Genomic DNA, 20,932 nt, shown 5'->3' on the forward strand with positions numbered 1-20,932 from the left:
AAACAGCAATGCGCGTTATTAGGTTTTCAAGTTGATTGTATCTTTTTGAAACTCGCGAGGTTCTTTTTTTTTATACGAAAGGCCTTGCCAATGAGAAGTAAACAAAGGAAAAGAAATGATAACAAAAAAGAAAATAGTAGATGTTTAAAGGTAACAGTAAGTACCAACACTATCAAAGAGTGCAATAGACCGCATATGATAATAGTAAGGCATGCATAATTTTACTTTGAAATGATTTAAACCACCATGGGTGTTAATTTTATTAATGTGCAAAAGAAGTATTATTTGATCATACAATGTTAGCAATCAATATTATAAAACCTACCTTTTCCCCATATCTTTTTATTGACAAACACTATAGCTATAAATGAAGATTTTTAAAAGACAGCAAAATTTATATTTTATTTAAACAGTGAATTTACAGCCTTTGTTAATATGCATACATACTCATTTCAATACTTAAAGTAAACATTTTAGTCATTTAAAACGTCCAAATCTAAGATAGGGATAAGTTTATTGATTTACATTTCGTTGTAGAAGGAATGTGTTAGTCGATCGGACTTGCTGATTGACAACACTGATATTTTTTAAGAGTTCTTACTAACTCCTTCATGACATAACGCGCATTGATATATGATGTTGTCAATACAATTACATAATGAACACTTTGAAATTAAGCTGAAATTCTCATGGTTAACTATATGTAGTCCATGAATTGATTATCCTACAAGATAACATGAATCTATACTCGTTAAAATGTAAAATTTTAAAAGTACCGAACGCCGAACGCCGAACGCCGAAGAAATATCAAAACGGAAAGTGCCAGTACCAAGTCATGTCTCTTGAGTTCAAAAGAATAAGCAAACTGTGATTAATGCTACACAATGCACTTCATAAAATTTGTGACATGCTTGAATGACATGAATTTATTTAGAGATCGAATTTGCTGATACATAATAATTAAATACAGTCTCCTGGTTGTCAACTGAAGCCATTGTCTTGTGCAATTTATTGTTGCCTGTTGTTAACGTCAATTGACGAACAAAATGTCATAAATCGGTTAAAAAAACTTACTGTTGATAAGATATTAATAACGAATATTTTGTCAACACATGATTTAGTATTGATTCGCGTCACTTTTTTTAATCTGCAAGATTACAGATAAGATTCATCTTAGTATACACCACACATGACAGTTATTTAAGTAAACATAATTACTTGCACCTATTACATTCCAGTCTATTTCAAACTGTTGAGAGGTACATTTGAAGGTAAGTTCATTACAACTCAAATATAGCATATTAAAATCAGGATGATTCATATGTAAACTTGTCTGAATTACATATTAATTGAACGAAAAAGAAGTATATTTTAATTGTTATAAAACGTTAATGAGACTTTTGTCCAAATGTTATGTTTAAACAAACTTACACTTTTGATTATCATTAATTTGGAAAAGCGGCATTTTTTTCAAAAATTAGTCGCGGTCTGCTGATGTGTTGATTCACATACGTCTTTCTAAATAATCATTGCATACCTTGTAAGGAACTGTAGTTTCTGCAACAATTTACGTGTTAATTTCTTGTATTTGGTCAGTTTTGTGTCTCTTCATTTTTATACAAACGTTGATACTGTGTGTGGTTAAGCTTTCCGTGCATTTAGAATTGCAATTTGTAAAGTTGTTTTATGTACTATATGACTTATACAACCTTAGTCAAAATTCGAATTTCAAATTCAAACATATGATCCATATAATGTATGTATACTCATATCTTTTTTTCAAAACAAATGTGAAAATCATGCAATATACACATATATGATTGTGTGATTCAATTGATTGTCTCATTTATTGTTTCAGTATACAAGGTCATCAACATGCTTTACGTAAGTATTACCAAGTATTGCTAACACTAAAAAAAATACCTGGCATTTCATGAAAAGTAATAAATCGATATATATAAGGTCAGTATATAGACGTCTGGCTATAACATCAATATACTATACAGTTTTGTTCATCAAATATGCATATAACACAAAGGTGTCAGTATTCACCTCAGAAACTTACAAAACCTTTAAATAGACTTATTAAGAAGGGATATAATTACGATACTGTTGTCAAATCATTAAAGATTGCATATTTTGGCGTTAATATTGAGTCACTGATAAGGTCTTTGCATCGGAACTAAACACATTTATTCTAAAAACAGTTGTTGGCATGACACGGGTTATGTTCTTCTCATATATGTTATGATGGTATGATACTAAACCCCTAACGGAAAGGATTGTGCCTGATGTTCATATGATGAAATCATAATCGTTCAGTCAGTTTAATTGAAGTCTGGAGCTGGCGTGTCAGTTAACTGCTAGTAGTCTGTTGTTATTTATGTATTATTGTCATTTTGTTTATTTTCTTTGGTTACATCTTCTGACATCAGACTCGGACTTATCTTGAACTGAATTTTAATGTGCGTATTGTTATGCGTTTACTTTTCTACATTGGCTAGAGGTATGGGGGGAGGGTTGAGATCTCACAAACATGTTTAACCCCGCCGCATTTTTGCGCCTGTCCCAAGTCAGGAGCCTCTGGCCTTTGTTAGTCTTGTTTTATTTTGGTTTTAGTTTCTTGTGTACAATGTAGAAATTAGTATGGCGTTCATTATCACTGGACTAGTATATATTTGTTTAGGGGCCAGCTGAAGGACGCCTCCGGGTGCGGGAATTTCTCGCTACATTGAAGACCTGTTGGTGACCCTCTGCTGTTGTTTTTCATTTGGTCGGGTTGTTGTCTCTTTGACATATTCCCCATTTCCATTCTCAATTTTATATCATTACAAAGGTTAGTATGTATTCCAAGGACTGGATTGTGCAGTTTGAGTCAGCGGTCTTAATTAAACATCAATAACCGATAGAAACATTAACTATAAAAGGAAAATAGTGGAACAGCTCGAACATTTAAATGCAGCATAAATAAAAGCAAACATACATTAATAAAATTGAAAATGGAAATGGGGAATGTGCCAAAGAGACAACAACCCGACCATAGAAAAAAAACAACAGCAGAAGGTCACCAACAGGTCTTCAATGTAGCGAGAAATTCCCGCACCCGGAGGCGTCTTTCAGCTGGCCCCTAAACAAATATATACTAGTTCAGTGATAATGAACGCCATACTAATTTCCAAATTGTACACAAGAAACTAAAATTAAAATAACACAAGACTAACAAAGGCCAGAGGCTCCTGACTTGGGACAGGCGCAAAAATGCGTCGGGTTAAACAGGTTTGTGAGATCTCAACCCTCCCCCTATACCTCTAGCCAATGTAGAAAAGTAAACGCATTACAATACGCACATTAAAATTCAGTTCAAGAGAAGTCCGAGTCTGATGTCAGAAGATGTAACCAAAGAAAATAAACAAAATGACAATATAACATAAATAACAACAGACTACTAGCAGTTAACTGACATGCCAGCTCCAGACTTCAATTAAACTGACTGAAAGATTATGATATCATCATATGAACATCAGGCACAATCCTTCCCGTTAGGGGTTTAGTATCATACCATCATAACATAAATGAGAAGAACATAACCCGTGTCATGCCAACAACTGGTTTTTTAATAAATGTGTTTAGTTCCGATGCAAAGACTCTATAAGTGAATCAATATTCACGCCAAAATATGCAATCTTAAATGACATGACAAATGTATCGTAACTATATCCCTTCTTAATAAGTCTATTCAAAGGTTTGATAAGTTATGAGGTGAATACTGACACCTTTGTGCTATATAAAGAATATTTCCATAAACAATTGGATGTGAAATACCTGAACGTATAAGAAGTCTGCATGTTGAGCTATATTTACGAATGATTTCCTTATACCGATGATAAAATTTAATAAATTTTGACTAGTTTGTGATATCGAAAACCCTGGTGTAATAATTTTTCAGTAATACATAAATTTCTCTCGTTAAAATCTAAAAATTGTTACATAAACGAGCGTATCGTACATGTTGAGATATATAAACACCGTAAGATGGTGACAAGGGAACGTCACCATCTAAAAATAGATAATTAACAATAGGAAATGAAAAATCATCTCTTTTATCATAAATTTTAGTATTCAGCTTTCCGTTAGTGATATAGATATCAAGATCGAGGAAAGGGAAGTGGTCATTGTTAGTATTAGCTTTATTTAAAGTAAGTTCAACAGGATAAATTTCTTTAATATACATACTGAAGTCGTCATTATTGAGAGCCAAAATATCATCCAAATATCTAAAAGTATTATTAAATTTATTTATCAGATGTTGTTTCGATGGGTCTTTGTTTTTTTGGTCATAAATTATAACTCATAGCAATACAAAAACAGGTCCGCAATAAGTGGTGCACAGTTAGTCCCCATTGGAATTCCAAGAATCTGACGATATACGGAATCCCCAAAGCGAACAAAAATGTTATCTAGTAAAAATTCAAGGGCATATATAGTATCAAAGCATGTCCAATTGACATAGTTTTTGTGTTTATTGCTACTAAAAATGACCTAAAAGAGTTTGAACATATATATTTGCATTTTGACTTTTTAAATGCCCAATTAATTAGGTGTGTGAATTTTTTCTTAATGAGAATGTGAGGCAATGTGGTATACAGGGTAGAAAAATCAAAACTTTGAACAGATTCAAAATCACCAATATAAGCATGCAATTTATCAAGTACTTCCAACGAGTTCTTGACACTCCAAAAGTAATTAATTCCACTATTTTCGAAGACCTTATTTGAACAATTTATTATCAGGTTTTTAATTGTACCAAGTGTGCTGGTAAGAAGAATAGGCAATTTAGTAGTGGAACAATGGCTTGAAGACGAAATAAATCTATTTTTGTAAGGTGTGTTGTGTAGCTTCGGAAGCCAGTACATAGTTAGGACTTTCATTGTATTTGGCTCTGCTTGTAAAGCGGTAGCTAAAAGTTTATGTTTGTTACAGATGTCGTTTTCTGAAAATGGAGTCAGTTGGAATGTTGGTGAATTGGTGAATAAGCCTGGTACCTTCGAAACTATGATAAACCTGTATAGAGGTATTTTCCTGTCAGAACGATGGGTCTTTCGTTTACAGAGCCAACTAGAAGATAGGAAGTATCAAATAAATGAGCTTCATGGCGAATCGTTGATTAATACGAAAGCCGAGAAGGATCATTCAAAATTCAAAATTCAAAATTTAAAACTCAAAAATCCTACATTAATCTATCATGATTCCCCGCGCTTACGAAAGCCAAAAAAAGATCGCACTTTACACTTTAATATACTACTGAAAGCTATTTTATAAACTTTGTTAAGAACACGAACCCATTGAAACAAGGCAAAGGGTCCGTTAAACCTTCATAGGGATACATCTAACTTTACCATTTGAAACCCTAGGTAACACAGCGTCCTTGCAAGTAGCAACCCTCTATCAAGAAAATAGGGAAGGAAACCCGAGCCTTATACTACAACAGCTGGAAAGGCTTCACTGAAATGGAACGTTCACAATGGAAACATTGAAATCATCGCTTTTTCGTAAAGTTTTAGATGTCAACCGACCCTCGATGTCAATTTCTGAATGGTATCGTTATTTCAGATTCATTGATATAGATTTAAATAACCTAAGTTGACGATTAATTTACAGGACCTTCCGTCATAGATATGCATGAAATATTTACAATTGGCGGTTAAGCAAACAACAACCAATCTCTTATAATAACCTAGTTTTCCAACAGAAGAATCTAGTTATTAAAATATGTCTATACAAAAGACATATTTTGTGTATCGTTTATCAAATTCTGATAATTTTATGTTGTTATATCAACAGAATTCGTGTTGAGTTATTGACGATTTTTCTTTATGTAATTTGGGAGTTACGGTCTATGATTGACGAAAGATGATACTTTTAGCATTTACTTCAAATTGTCGACTTTAATCTTGGAATTATCAACTTTAATCTTGGAATTTCCAACTTTAATCTTGGAATTATCAATTTTAATCTTGGAATGATCAACTTTAATCTTGAAATTTCCAACTTTAGTCTTGGAATTATCAGTTTTAATCTTGGAATTATCAACATTAAACTTCAAAGATTAAAGTTGATAATTCCAAGATAAGAGTTGGAAATTCCAATATTAAAGTTGATAATACCTAGATTAATGTTGATAATTCCCAGATTAAAGTTGATAATACCAAGATTTATGTTGATAATTCCCAGATTAAAGTTGACAATTCCAAGATTAAGGTTGGCAATTCCAAGATTAAGGTTGGAAATTTAAAGATGCAAGTTGATAATTCCAAGATTAAAGTCGACAATTTGAAAAAGAAACTTCGATTTTTTTTGTGGGGGTGTGCTATGTTTGTCTAAAACAATGTACACATTTTTATATAATATCAACTTATATATTTATATATGGTACCTTTATTTATATATTAAAATAAGAATGTGAACCGCCATGACATTTCTAGGCTTATGGAGGTAGAACGTCATTGTTAGAAAAATTATAAACATGATAAATATCGAGATTCAACGAAATACGTATTTGTGACGAAGAGATAAACACTTTCCTTGGCTTCTTTTTGCGGACTCCGAACTATTCATCATTGAAGAAGTTTTACTTTTTCGTTTGAATCTACATTTTAAATTGATACAAACAAAAAATCAAAATTATCTGCTCTATAGATTTTCTTTCATAAATGGAGTCTGAAAGATATCCATAATAAATGCACCGTATCAAATGCATGTAAGAGAACACCTACTGTTACGCGTCGCATACTATGTATATAGACATGCATAATAAATCTAAATTAAAAAAAGGAAATCTTAAAGCTTACTTTGACAAATTTTAAACTAACTTCGTTTCAACAAGTTTAAATTACATGTTCTAAAATAGAGCTACAAAAAAATGCTCTGCTCTATAGATTTTCTTTCATAAATGGAGTCTTAAATACATTATATATCCATAATAAATGCACCGTATCCAATGCATATATGAGGACACCAAGACTTATAAACTGTAACGCGTCGCATACTATGTTTAGAGACATGCATGATAAATTTAAATTAAAAGACAAATTTAAAAAAAGGAATTCTTAAAGCTTACTTTCACAAATTTTAAACTAACTTCGTTTCAACAAGTTAAAATTACATGTTCTAAAATAGAGCTAAGAATTGTGTGTATTGTAGTAAATTTAATTCTTTGAAATTTTATTCAAATACGCTTTTGAACATTACTAAGAGCCAATAAATACAATAATTTTGTATTTTATATATTAGTGCCTTCAATAAATAAAAGTCGTCACAGAACAGCCCCATTTTCATACCGGTATTCGAAATGACTCGTTTCATTGCTATTAAAACAAAAATGTCATATGACAGAGAGTTTTGTTTCGGAATATTATATAGATAAATATACAAAAAGCAAATTTTAGACAATGTACCCTCCTAAGCCTGGAAGTGGCTAGTCACATATAGTTAACGGCGTTTTTTTCTCACAATGACGTTCTACTACCATAAGCCTGGATATGTTGTGGCTGGTCACATATATGTAAATATATACACTCACACCACATCTTTCTATATCTAAAGAATGACCTTTACTTATAAAGTCCCTGATTGATTCAAATCCCACAATTGGCCATTACGATTTCCATAACATATTTATAAAATATATGTAGAACATACCCCAAATCAATATAAAAACATGAAAGAACAATGTATATCAATATAGAATGTCATTAAAAAAGTAGTGTCATAAATATAAAATCTCGCAAAATTATGGCCAATATTTTTGGCATATCCACGTATACCCATTATTGGGAAGTTACAGCCCTCCCCCTTTCATGGATATTCGGATACGTGAAACTATACAAGACTTTAGATGCACGTCTATTTTTCTGTAACATTTTACAAAAAATGTAGCGAGAAAATAATTATAATTACTTGTAGATTAAGTATACGGAGAAACACAATAAGTTATGGACTAGAAGTAAAATATCAGTCATTTTTAAGATTAAAGTTGATAATTCTAAGTTTAATGTTGGAAATTCCAAGATTTAAGTTGAAAATTCCAAGATTAAAGTTGATAATTCCAAGATTAAAGTTGATAATTCCTAGACTAAAGTTGATAATTCCAAGATTAAAGTTGATAATTCCAAGATGAAATTTGGAAATTCCAAGATTAAAGTTGATAATTCAAAGATTAAAGTCGACAATTTGAAAAAGAAAAGAAAAAAGGATGGCGCTTATACGCTTCCATAATTTATATATTCAGAAAAGATATATACACATTATTTGTAAAGTTGTATATGTCATGTTTGTTGTACCTCTTGGAAGTTGGATTACGCAGGAAAATATACTGTTCTCAGGATTACGCAATGTCAAATTTATCATATCCTATAAAATATATGAAATTGAATATAAATATATAATGGAAGTCTTGCATGTCTTGGGATCGCCCAGAATCCATGAATACTATAGAAAAGTCCAAACAAGCACCAAATTCTTTGATAATAGTTTCATAAAACTGTCACAAGTACAAACTTCAGGGCCGTAACTGAGACTCCTAAACGGAGGAGGCAGGGGTCTGGGGGCCGCCGAATGAGACCCCCTTGTAGTGGGGGCCATGGGGGCGAAGCCCCCTTGCCGAAAATTGTAATATTAGGGTTTGAAATATGTCTTGTAAATTCCATTTTTATATCTAATTTATCGTTTTTTGTTTCATATTTACTGTATGAAGAAATGCATTAGGCAACCAGAGCCGGCTGCTAGACACTTGTCTCGAATATTATTCCATTAAAATGTGTATTCATTTACAGTAGGGTAAAAAACTGTTTAAAAGTAGAAAACTGAAACCAGTTTGATTATCTAGTAAAATAGAATACTCATTAAGATAATCACATAATCACATTATCTTAGACTAGTGTTTAAAATAGAAGTAAAATTTTCCGACCACTGTGTTTCCGACCTAAGATAAATATTTTAAACAGAAAAATCGTTTTCTAAATTTTCCTTTTGCTTTCCGACATATTCTCATGCACAATAACAAATGATAAACGTTCAGAAATAATCAGTTTATTCTGGGTCATTATAAATCAGTAAACTGGTTTATTGTCACACTGCACGACAACACGTTGTTTTAATACACAACACACAACGCGTAGAGGGACCGTCTCAAAGCATAAATTATATGATTGCGTTATCATTATACTTGATATTTTATAAACATTCACATTATTAAAACACATGTGTTTTGTCAAAAGGCAAATAGGTTCTAACATCTGAATGATTTTTAAATGCAACCTAGTCTTTATGGTTTTACTTTCCAATCTTCAAATGAACTTTGATTGTTCAAATATACAATGTCACGTGGTAGCCTATCCACAGAGGGACCGTATCAAAGACATAGATAACTACCTGTATAAATGATCTAAAATTGTCGAGATATTCCGAGCATCTTGATTCCGAGGTATATCGAGTGGCCCATAGACACTTCCAAAAGTCGCCAATATATAAGCGTGAACCCCTCACGCTTAAAATAGTTGAAATTTTATATTACAATCAATTCTAATATGACGTGCTTCTTTCGCTTTGTAAACAACACCGTGATAAAATTCTCCATATATCTATACTTAGCGCAGACTCAGAGATATACATAATAATGGCTGTTACAATATACTTCCCACGCAAATCCACATGTATTGGAACCTATTTGTAAACCATTTGCCGATTTTATTTTTTTTTAAATTGTAGTTAAAAAAGACAAAATAACTTATTCTAATTCGGATGCATAATAAAAAGAAGTAATGCACAAGAGCTCGGAGAAATCAACAAAATAAAAATAAAGTAAAATTCCGCGAAAGTCTTTAATGTTTTTGACGCATTTAAGTCATTTCAAAACATGACGTCATACAAATGAAAACGCTACAGTTGAACGTTTTCTGAAAAGTGAACCATCGGAATTCGTATAATATTGTATTAAAATTGATTTGTAAGGTAGGTTTTGTTTTATTTTCTATTCTATTGCATTTTTCGCATATTTACTGATTTCAGCAAGTCAACATGGCGGCTCCTTAGTTACAAAATGTCAACTTTGGATTTGTCTTTTGTCTTTTTTAACTACAATTTAAAAAAAAATAAAATCGGCAAATAGTTTACAAATAGGTTCCAATACACGTGGATTTACGTGGGAAGTATATTGTAACAGCCATTATTATGTATATCTCTGAGTCTGCGCTAAGTATAGATATATGGAGAATTTTATCACGGTGTTGTTTACAAAGCGAAAGAAGAACGTCATATTAGAATTTCCAACAATCTATGGCTTCCATGAATTATTTCTTAAATATAGTATGTCAAAACTATGTAAGCATCCTCTACAATGAAAGAAAAATTTTCTTTTCGGACACAATGCGAAATGCTTAATTTCTAACAGCATAAAACTCTCAATCTGTTCCCTGTGTGGATATAAAAAAAACAACGCTATGGTCTACATTCTTCGACTGCCTATTCTCTAATTTTACACTTGCCAACAATCATCATTCACTACACCGAAAAGTGGACGACATATTTTTTGTGTTGTATAAATGAGGATGGTGCACATTCTGTATATGCCTGTCCCAAGTCAGGAGCCTGTAATTCGGTGGTTTTTTGCTGTATATCAAATTTTTTTTTTTCGTCTGAATTGTTTTACGGGGTCTTTTATAGCTGATTATGTGGTATGGGTTTTACTCATTGATGAAGGACGTACGGTGACCTATAGTTGTTAATTTCCGAGTCATTATAGTCTCTTGTGAAGAGTTGTCTCATTGGCAATCATACCACATCTTTTTATTTTTATATTATGAAAGATTCTCGGGTCATGAAAAGAAGAAGAAAAAAAAACAATCGAATAAGAATTGAAGTGACACTCGATATCTCTTTCTCCCGGAGTAAAAGTGATAACAAGAAATGTTTCACTTGTCTGACTTAATGTCTGCGCATATCCTTTGAAAAGTGTTATAATGTTTGTTTTGCACAATTATATTATTAATCTACGGTATATTTTATTAGATCAATTGATCAGATTAAGACAATATTTGTTGTGTCTGGATTTCAACTGCAATAAAACTGGATTATCTTTCTTGATTTGCGAGTTTTGAATTTTGAATTCTGAATTATGAATGATCCTTCTCGGCTTTCGTAGATTAACTATACACTACTCCATCTTTAATCATATTTTTAGAAATTTGATTCAGAAGCAATACTTTCCTCAGTATAAAACACTTAAATACTCCATCCCTTTTCTCCAAAAACACGTTGTTAACAATGAGTTTGATTTTCGAAACAAATGATATGTTAATTTATCGATACAAGCTTAAAAACGGAACACTATGCGAGACAAATGTAAAAGTGTAAACAATTTTAAAACACTTTAAAACAAGCCAAATTTTATCACAGATAATATCAGATTTAAAAAAAAAAAATGTATAATACAATCTTGTTGATTCTCGCCGTTTTGAAAATAGTTATCTGACATATAAATGTCCGTTTCGTGCCAGTGCGTGATAGTTTATTTAATTGTAGTCGACATACCTTTTTTCTTCGCTTTAAATTTACAGAATATAACGTATATGACTTATGATAGCTAGGAAATCAGCCAATTATTGTGTTGGATTACATACTATTTCAATACAAAAACTTACCAAAACCAAGCAAATGAAACGGCTTGTAAAATAATGTATGTACCAACAACATTAGAGTAATCTTCGATTTGTGAATATTTATCAATGTTTTAGGCTTTGAACTAGCTGTTAGTTACTGCAAGTACTCTTAGATCTGTTTGTAAAGATATGAACTCTTTGAACCAGAATAATTAATGGGATTTCATATTAAACTGTTTTTTTCTTACCAACAGCTTGATTTATCAGCAGTAGAAAAGTCGCTTGAGGTTGGAAAGTCCGTGTCCTTTAAAGTGAACTGTGACGACAAAAGTCTGTTATCTGTTAAAGGGTAAGTATCGTAATTTTGAATTTCATCTCCTGGTAGAGAAACATGAAAAACGAAAAAAAGTAAAATCACAAAAATACTGAACTCCACGGGAAATTCAAAACGGAAAGTCTCTAATCAAATGACTTAAACAAATGATAAAACACATCAAACGAATGGACAACAACTGTCATCTTCCTGACTTGGAACAGTCATTTTTAAAGGTATAAAATGGTGGATTGAACCTGGTTTTATAGCGCTAAACCTCTCTGTTGTACGACAGTCTCAACAAAAATTCCATTATATTGACAATGATGCGTTGACAAAATGTCACAAATAAGGTTTCAACAACAACACGCACCCTATTAAAAACTGGGGGTGATTTCAGGTGCTCCGGAAGGGTAAGCAGATCCTGCAGCACCAGTCGTGTTGCTCATGTTATGACAAAGCGGGTAAATAGTATGATTCGGTAAGTCAAATTCGTGAACAGGAAACGTGAAGGCAGTTTCGACATAAAGAACATATCCGATATCATTTGTATAACGGACATTCCATATCAAGATAGATTTGCGTTGGGTCGCGTACATGTAACATGTTATTTACGAAGTGTCGTTTTGGAAGACTGCGCAAGATGAACATATAAACACATCAAATGAATGAACAGCAACAATCATATTCCGTATAACCGTTAATAGGTTAACAAAAATGATAACTTTAGATAAAAGTATTGAGGATTATCATTTTGTTATGAAAAAGCCTTGCATTATATATTGAAATACCCTTACTCGTAGTGTTCGCAGAGAAATAATCCTCACGAACGCATGGCATCTATCCAATTAACATTATTTAAACACCGTTTAGAAAAAAATAACAGTTGTTTGCATGTTACCTTTAAAAACTCAGTTCTGGTGGATTGGTTCAAATGTGGCCAATTGCAAAGTAGCGGGTTGCGATCAAACAATCCTACGATTGGGATAAGTAAGTTCCCTCGAGATCAAATGGTAGTTTACTTCATTAACTAGGCTCGTTAAATATGATAGCATTTATTAATTTTATTATTATTTGCATATACAATAACAATAATGAACACATACAATGCAACCATTGTAATAAAAGTGCTTATCATAATTAATAGCATGAATAGAATTGCATAGGTTTCAACCTTTAAATACATGTGTATCAATGATCTGTGGTTATGTTGTTTTCATTACAGGCCACCAGAAGCCTATCTACGGTTGCAGGATTTTTTAGCGGTGTTGAAGAGCCTTTGGTCGCCTTCTGCTGTTTTCTGCCCTAGGGTCTGATTGTTCTCTCTTTGACATATTTCCCATTTCCATTCTCAATTTTATCTTCTATATTTTGTCTTCCTTTCAGTGGATTTTGTGTAAATGTTCAAGCAGACCATAGTGACTACGAAAATATTGCATTTCATTTCAACCCAAGAGCACCGACATCAAGAGTTGTATTGAATACACGCACTGATAAAAAATGGCAAACAGAAATATACATCAAAGACAAAAATGTGAAGAGTGAGTACTTCGACCATCCCTTTGATTTGAAAATTGAAGTCAAGACTAAAAATCACATTCTCATTTCTGTGAATGGAGATTTAAAAACAGGATATGACTGTAAAGACGATATAACAAAAATGAAATATCTTTGTTATTCAAGTGGTGTAAGCATTGCTCTTGATGAATGAGGGACAATGACGTTTTTGATTTTTTAGTTTGATTTTTTTTTAATGTGAACTTAGACTAAGTGAATCTGATATAATAATAAATTTATATTCCTTTCAGTTGTTTTAATTAGTATTATTTTCAATGTAATATAAAGCATACAAACGTAGAATTTTAGACGTCACATTGATAACAAAAAAAATGTCGAAGTAGTGCAAATCTGTGTATAAAGTACAATCACAACGGTTATGTGAAAAGACATTATAAACAGTCTTCGAAAGGCATGACCTTATGCAATGCTAAAAAAAATAAGTACATAAAATCGACGACAATTTTCCCTCTTCAAAATATTGACTTACATAATGCGGTTATGTTGCTTGCAAATTTAAAGCACACGACTACTGCAGTATAGTTTATTGAGACGAATCCTACTTTACAAGTAGAGAATTGTCAATATTTACACATATAAGTTCAATGTATGTGAACCTAGTATCCTATGTGTGCGTAACTCCTTTTAAACGTTTCTTAGTAGTGGATACTTTAAGTTTGTAAAATAATGTTAAAAGCAATCTACCGAATAACCAAATGTTCTACCTGAACAAGGCAAATGTTGAAAGTAAAGCATATTAAATTATACCGAAAACTATTTTTTATTTCAAAATGTGTGCATTTAGTTGGAATGTACGTTGTACATGCAAAAAAGCTAATTCAGCGCATTATATATACAAAGTGCTGTGCTCATGAAATAGCAATTCATGATAACTTTACACAAATTGCATAAATATACTGACTTAAAAATCATAAAAGTTACTCTATGACATATAAGGTAATTTAGATTTGTGGAAGAAGAAAACAAAGATTTGTTATTATCCTTTCCAGAAAGGGGTCTTAGTTAGCATAAGGCATGTACGCTAATGATCAAAGGACAAGAGGTGAACAATAACAGTTTAACCATTTAACATACTGCCTTCTATAATGAAACTGTGTTTGATTTGTATGTGATGTTGATATTTTTCATTCTGATGTTTGATATGAATATATATAAACGAAAAGATGTGGTTTGATTACCAATGAGATAGCTCTCCAAGAGAGAAAAAATGACGTAAAGATTATTACAATTATATGTCACCTTAATAATTAAAAACAAAACTAACTGACAAATGTAATCAATTTAAAAAAAGGAAACTAGCTAACAGCATGATCTGTGTACAAACAAATATAATAAACAGCAACAAACAATAATCACTGAAATACAGAATATTGTATACTTTTAGACTGGGTATGAGTGGAATAGTAAGTTTATTGTCCCCGAGTTGCAACTATTGCCCTAGTTGTATCCGAGGGGACAATGAAATTACTATTTCATGAATATCCAGTCAGTAATTAAGTGTTTTATTATATCGTAGAAGACAACAGACAATAAATGGCGGGGGGAATAAATTATCGTTATATATTAAAATAGAAAGCCAACATATTGTTTAATGTTTACTTCATAAATATTCGGACATGCTAAGTCTACGTCCTGCACTGACTTCAAACCTAGATAAAATAGGTAAACCGCGACGTCGTTACTCCCGCAGTATTTTCAAAATCCTCCAATCACGTAGCTGCATTGAAAATTCCACAAAATATATAATGACGCTTGCGGTGAAATAGTTTTATCGAGGTCCAATAGTTGGAAACTATTGACTGATCCAATAGTTCAACACTTGTAATTTTAAAAAAAATAGTCAAAATATTGTGTTCTTATTTTATATAGAACACGATAACTGAGGAATAATAAAAGGTGATGTTAAACATACTTACACCCTCACAATTCCTACCTTAACCTAGGCCAGTAGTATAAAAACACAACATAAGAACAAACAATTGAACAGACAAGGCTTAACTTAACAGATCGATAAAAAGCAAAAAAATAACTTACAAAAACATAAAAGACACAGATCTGAGAGTTACCAAAACAACTAATTATAAGCTATATATCTAAAACTGAACTAAAGCATCTCCGTAACAATTACATCGTAGGATTTTGAATCCCGTTTGTAAAATGTTTTCTATAAGTACTTCAAAAACAAAACAAAATAGTAACGTTTTTTATTTAATTTGAGGTAAGGAATCCTTGACTTAATTAATATTACTACATACATAACGTTTATTAAATTTCAATACGTCACTGCAGACAACGGCATAGTTTGTTGTACCTCTGACAATGTGTATGCATCACCAGCCCAATAGTCAGCACTTCGATGTTGACATGAACATCAATTATATGGTCATTATTATAAATTTCCTGTTCAAAAAATTATAATTTATCGAAAAACTAAGGATTTTCTTATCCCAGGCATAGATTACCTTAGCCATATTTAGCATAACTTTTTAGAATTTTCAGTGCTCTTCAACTTTGTACTCCTTTGGCTTTCTCACTTTTTTTATTTGAGCGTCAGTGATGAGTCTTATGTAGACGAAACGCGCGTCTGGCGTACTAATTTATAAGCCTGGTACCTTTTGATAACTATTTGAAAAAATACTTTGTAAGAAATATCACAACCTGTAAATATAACTTAAGTAAGGAGGCTATATCAAAAGCAACCCAACAATGCAGTAAAAGAAAGGCCAATCAAAATATCAGATTTCCAGTTGAACATACAAATATGAATACATACACATAGCTAAGAACATATCTTACATTTAAACTTAATATTGCACTTTTGACACTACAGAGACCCTGTTCTAATTTGACATTCAAGGCCAGGAGAAAGCACTGGCAAACATACGAACACTTTTACAATCATATGCCGGTACTATCCAAACGGAATATATAAGTACATGTTTTACGTTATTGAAAGCATTTTGTTTATTAAGACATTTTGAGGCATGGTAAGTGGCCGGGTCGGCGGTTTCAGGGTTGTATGTGACGGGTTCACATATCCTATCTAGGAAATATTGCATTCACCTAGGGTTATATAAGCGGATTTAGATCAAGCTGTCCAAAAAAGTTTGGTTCATGTTTTATAAGGAAGATCAGCAGATTGGCGGGTTAACAGAGCGTGCAAATTATTAAATTATTAAATGCTAGTAAAGCTTTAAAACTGTGGTACAAAATAAACGTACAAGATGGTATGAACCAGTTAAATTAACAGATAAGACAAATATACTAGGAGAACTGAATGCTTTATTCTGCATTGTATGGTAGTGATAGACTGTCCGACTCGGAGGACACACTATGTATTCAAGTGATGTCAGGATGTGCAATCAGATGTATTATATTTGTACATATATATATATTTGTTTGTTGTTTCATTTTTTTCTGCAATGAGATAGTGTTTATAGATTAGTTATTGTACAAAACATTAGTCTATAATTTTTTGTTGTTATCGTCGTTTTGTGTATGGACAGCTCAAATTCAATTAATAACGGAAATGAATCGTTTACGTCAACAATCCGTTTACAGCTCGTTACACATTACACTAGATTGATAGCGTCAAACCCTTCCTTAACCTATGTTAGGGATGTAACAGTACAAAATAAGAGTACACTATAAAAATCAATGAAAACGGCTCATCTCAACGGATTGATACAAAGCAAAAACAAAAACACACACTGGACGTTGCAGAAATTACACACCACATCAAAAAAGACACTGCGAAAAGATCTCCGAATACTTGTCCATTTCTTTGTGTGTGTATAATATATATCAATTAATACATGTTATATCCACCTGAAAATCACAGTTTTTGGTAGGGTTTCTCTTGATCAATCTTTGGTTTTCTGTAATGTTTTGTTTTGTTTGTTGCATGTTTGTATGTGAGAAATCTGTTTAATGAATATAACTTATTAATTTTTTTATCAGTAAACCGCATATTATTCTATGTATCATATTATTGTTTTTTTACCAAACTAGGCATTTAAACTAAACAAAGAAAGTGATATCACTTATTAAGTTGGAAATTATAAAAAAAAAAACATTTTCAACGGTTTTGCCGCCATTTTAGAACCGGAAGTCACTCTTTTTGTTCATGTATGTGTTTTTTTTGTTGTACTTTAGGAACTGTAATTTACGTTTTATCAAAACTTACATAGGATTATACCTATAACACAGCTTTCAAGGATTTACGAAATGTAGCCAATTGGATATGACGCCATTTGCAAAATGAGCGGTTGCCATCCTGAAAAAATGAAAGTTTTTATGGCCAGCAGCTGCTTTTTTCGTTAATTATCATTTAGTCAACCTTTATACCAAATTTCATGCTTGTATCACGATTTGCACAATTATTTCTATAATATCTCGACGAATCGTTTACGATATAATTAGTTATCAAAGGTACCAGGATTATAATTTTGTACGCCAGACGCGCGTTTCGTCTACATAAGACTCATCAGTGACGCTCATATCAAAATATTTATAAAGCCAAACAAGTACAAAGTTGAAGAGCATTGAGGATTCAAAATTCTAAAAAGTTGTGCCAAATACGGCAAAGGTAATCTATGCCTGGGATAAGAAAATCCTTAGTTTTTTCAAAAATTCAAAGTTTGGGAAACAGGAAATTTATAAAAATGACCACATTATTGATATTCATGTCAACACCGAAGTGTTGACTACTGGGCTTGTGATACCCTCGGGGACGAATCGTCCGCCAGCAGTGGCATCGACCCAGTGGTGTGAATAGTTATCAAAGGTACCAGGATTATAATTTTGTACGCCAGACGCGCGTTTCGTCTACAAAAGACTCATCAGTGACGCTCATATCAAAATATTTATAAAGCCAAACAAGTACAAAGTTGAAGAGCATTTAGGATCCAAAATTCCAAAAAGTTGTGCCAAATACGGCTAAGGTAATCTATGCCTGGAATAAGAAAATCCTTAGTTTTTTCAAAAATTCAAAGTTTGGGAAACAGGAAATTTATAAAAATGACCACATTATTGATATTCATGTCAACACCGAAGTGTTGTCTACTGGGCTGGTGATACCCTCGGGGACGAAATGTTTTCACCGCTGGTTACACATTACACCAGTTTCACTGGTGCAAATCCTTAACTTAACCTAGGACAGTTGTGTAACAGTACTTGAAAAGAGCTCATCTCATCAGGTCGATACAAATCAGAAAAAACATCTATCAAATACAACTTTCAATTGAAAGGGGATGAAGAAACCTACGCAGTCTCATGATGTTAAACATCCGGATAATATCTACCTATTGTCCAAATAAGGTCATGAGCCATGAAAATGTATTTGATCTAATGCATATAGTATCTTAAAAAAAACTTTACCAGGAAAATTAAACATATGACTTATGAACCACCAAAATGAGGCAAATGTACATACCAGGCAGATCTGTACACCTTTCAATCAATATATGCATAACATATAGTTAACCAATTGCTTAAAGTTTCTGAGAAACAAACTTAACCATAAACACTTAACATTGACCTTCCATACAACAAATATAGTTGACCTATTGCTTATAGCTTCTAAGAAACAAAATTAACCATGAAAACTTAACATGGACCTTCCATACAACAAATATAGTTGACCTATTGCAGTGCTTATAGTTTAAGATCAACTGTTATCTGAGATATGACTCGATTTTTGTAATTTTTATTATACAAATGTTGAAATTAAAATAGCAATGCTTTAACATGTTTCATAAATTATGCAAATATTCCAAGTCAATAAACCATGACTGGGGTACATGGCTAAACAATCTTCATGTAAATGAGATGTGTCAAAGCTAATACAACTGCATACCAAATACCATTGACTTATTATGAGTCGTTCTATTTAAACAAACCTAAACAGAAACATTAACTTGAAAACTATGTAAAAGTTTCAAAGTCAATGAACCATGAAGAGGGGGTTGTCCATATAATATCCACCGAAACGATACTTGCAAATACCAATAAATTTGCATACCAAAAATCATTGACTAAACATTAGCAGTTCATCTTGAAATGATCTAATCAAAATCTAATATATGGGTTTTAAATCGATGGACAATGACTGAGAAGGCGGGCCCAAATATTCTCCATGGTAATAAGATGTGCAAATGCTGAATACTGAATACCAATTTGCATTTGGCTACCCTTAATGGTTCCATTTTAACTGACCTAATCACAAACTAATACATGAACCTCCGCGGTCGGGTTGTTGTCTCATTGTTGGCACATTCCCCATTTCCATTCTCAACTTTATGTTAACTTGGCAAAATTTTCTGTCAATAGACCATGACTAAGGGAGCGGAGCCAAAAAATCTCCACGGAAATGAGATATGTCAATGCTTATACAACTGCAAACCAAATATCATTGACTTACCAATAATGGTTACCCATAAACTATACCTAATCACAAAATAACACATGTCAACCAGGTGCTCCGCAGGGCGCAGCTTTATACGACCACAGAGGTCGAACCCTGAACAGTTGGGGCAAGTATGGACAAAACATTCAAGCGTGATACAGCTCTGACTTTGGATTGTGATCAAATTTTTTGACATTACATGGTTTTTTTTTACACAAAACAAATGTCAAGATTTTACAAATCAATTAAAGATTTCTTCTTCAAACTTTTTAAATCTAAAATTAAATAGTTGACACAGCATAGGTTTCTGACACAGAATGAATGTGGTCTAATGAACTTAAAAGTTTGTTTTTGCCTTTGAGCAATTCACTATGCGGTTGAATATTAATCCTCTCAAAAAAATGTTTGAAGAATTTTTTTTTTATTTATGAAATCTGAAATGAGAAAAATTTAAACCCCCCCCCCTTTTTTTCACATCCCTGTTTCCCTTTTTCCAAAACTAATATCAATTCAAATTTCTAATGGAGTTTGCAACAATAACTACTCTTTTAAATACATCATAAAATATTAAAATGTAAAATAAAGTGCTTGTTATCACTGAATGGTAAAGATTGGTTGGTAGTAAAAGTGAATATACATTGTTTATTGTATAAAACAATAAAAAAAACTTCATCAGCAACATTTTATATTGGCAAATTTCCAATGAAGTTATTTACATAAAGTTATTGGCAAATAAAAATAGAAAATGACATCATAGTCATGTCAAGCAAATGTCCAACATACATTATCTAAAAACATTTTAGATAAGATAAGGAAAAAAAGCTTCATCAGCAACATTTTATATTGGCAAATTTCCAATGAAGTTATTTACATAAAGTTATTGGCAAATAAAAATAGAAAATGACATCATAGTCATGTCTGGCAAATTTCCAACATATATTATCAACTACTATTCTATACAAAGAAAGATAACTCCAATTG

General features: G+C 32.1%; 1 long non-coding RNA gene across 1 annotated transcript; it reads left to right on the plus strand.

Annotated features, from left to right (window-relative positions):
• The first annotated feature begins 1,119 nt into the window (after positions 1–1,119).
• Positions 1,120–13,774, plus strand: LOC143049215 (uncharacterized). The gene is made up of 4 exons (XR_012970129.1): positions 1,120–1,271; positions 1,859–1,884; positions 11,909–12,003; positions 13,354–13,774. It is a non-coding gene; the product is annotated as an uncharacterized LOC143049215 (long non-coding RNA).
• The last annotated feature ends 7,158 nt before the right edge of the window (positions 13,775–20,932 follow it).

This window comes from Mytilus galloprovincialis, chromosome 10 (genome assembly GCF_965363235.1).
Source record: "Mytilus galloprovincialis chromosome 10, xbMytGall1.hap1.1, whole genome shotgun sequence".
Lineage (NCBI taxonomy): Eukaryota > Metazoa > Mollusca > Bivalvia > Mytilida > Mytilidae > Mytilus > Mytilus galloprovincialis.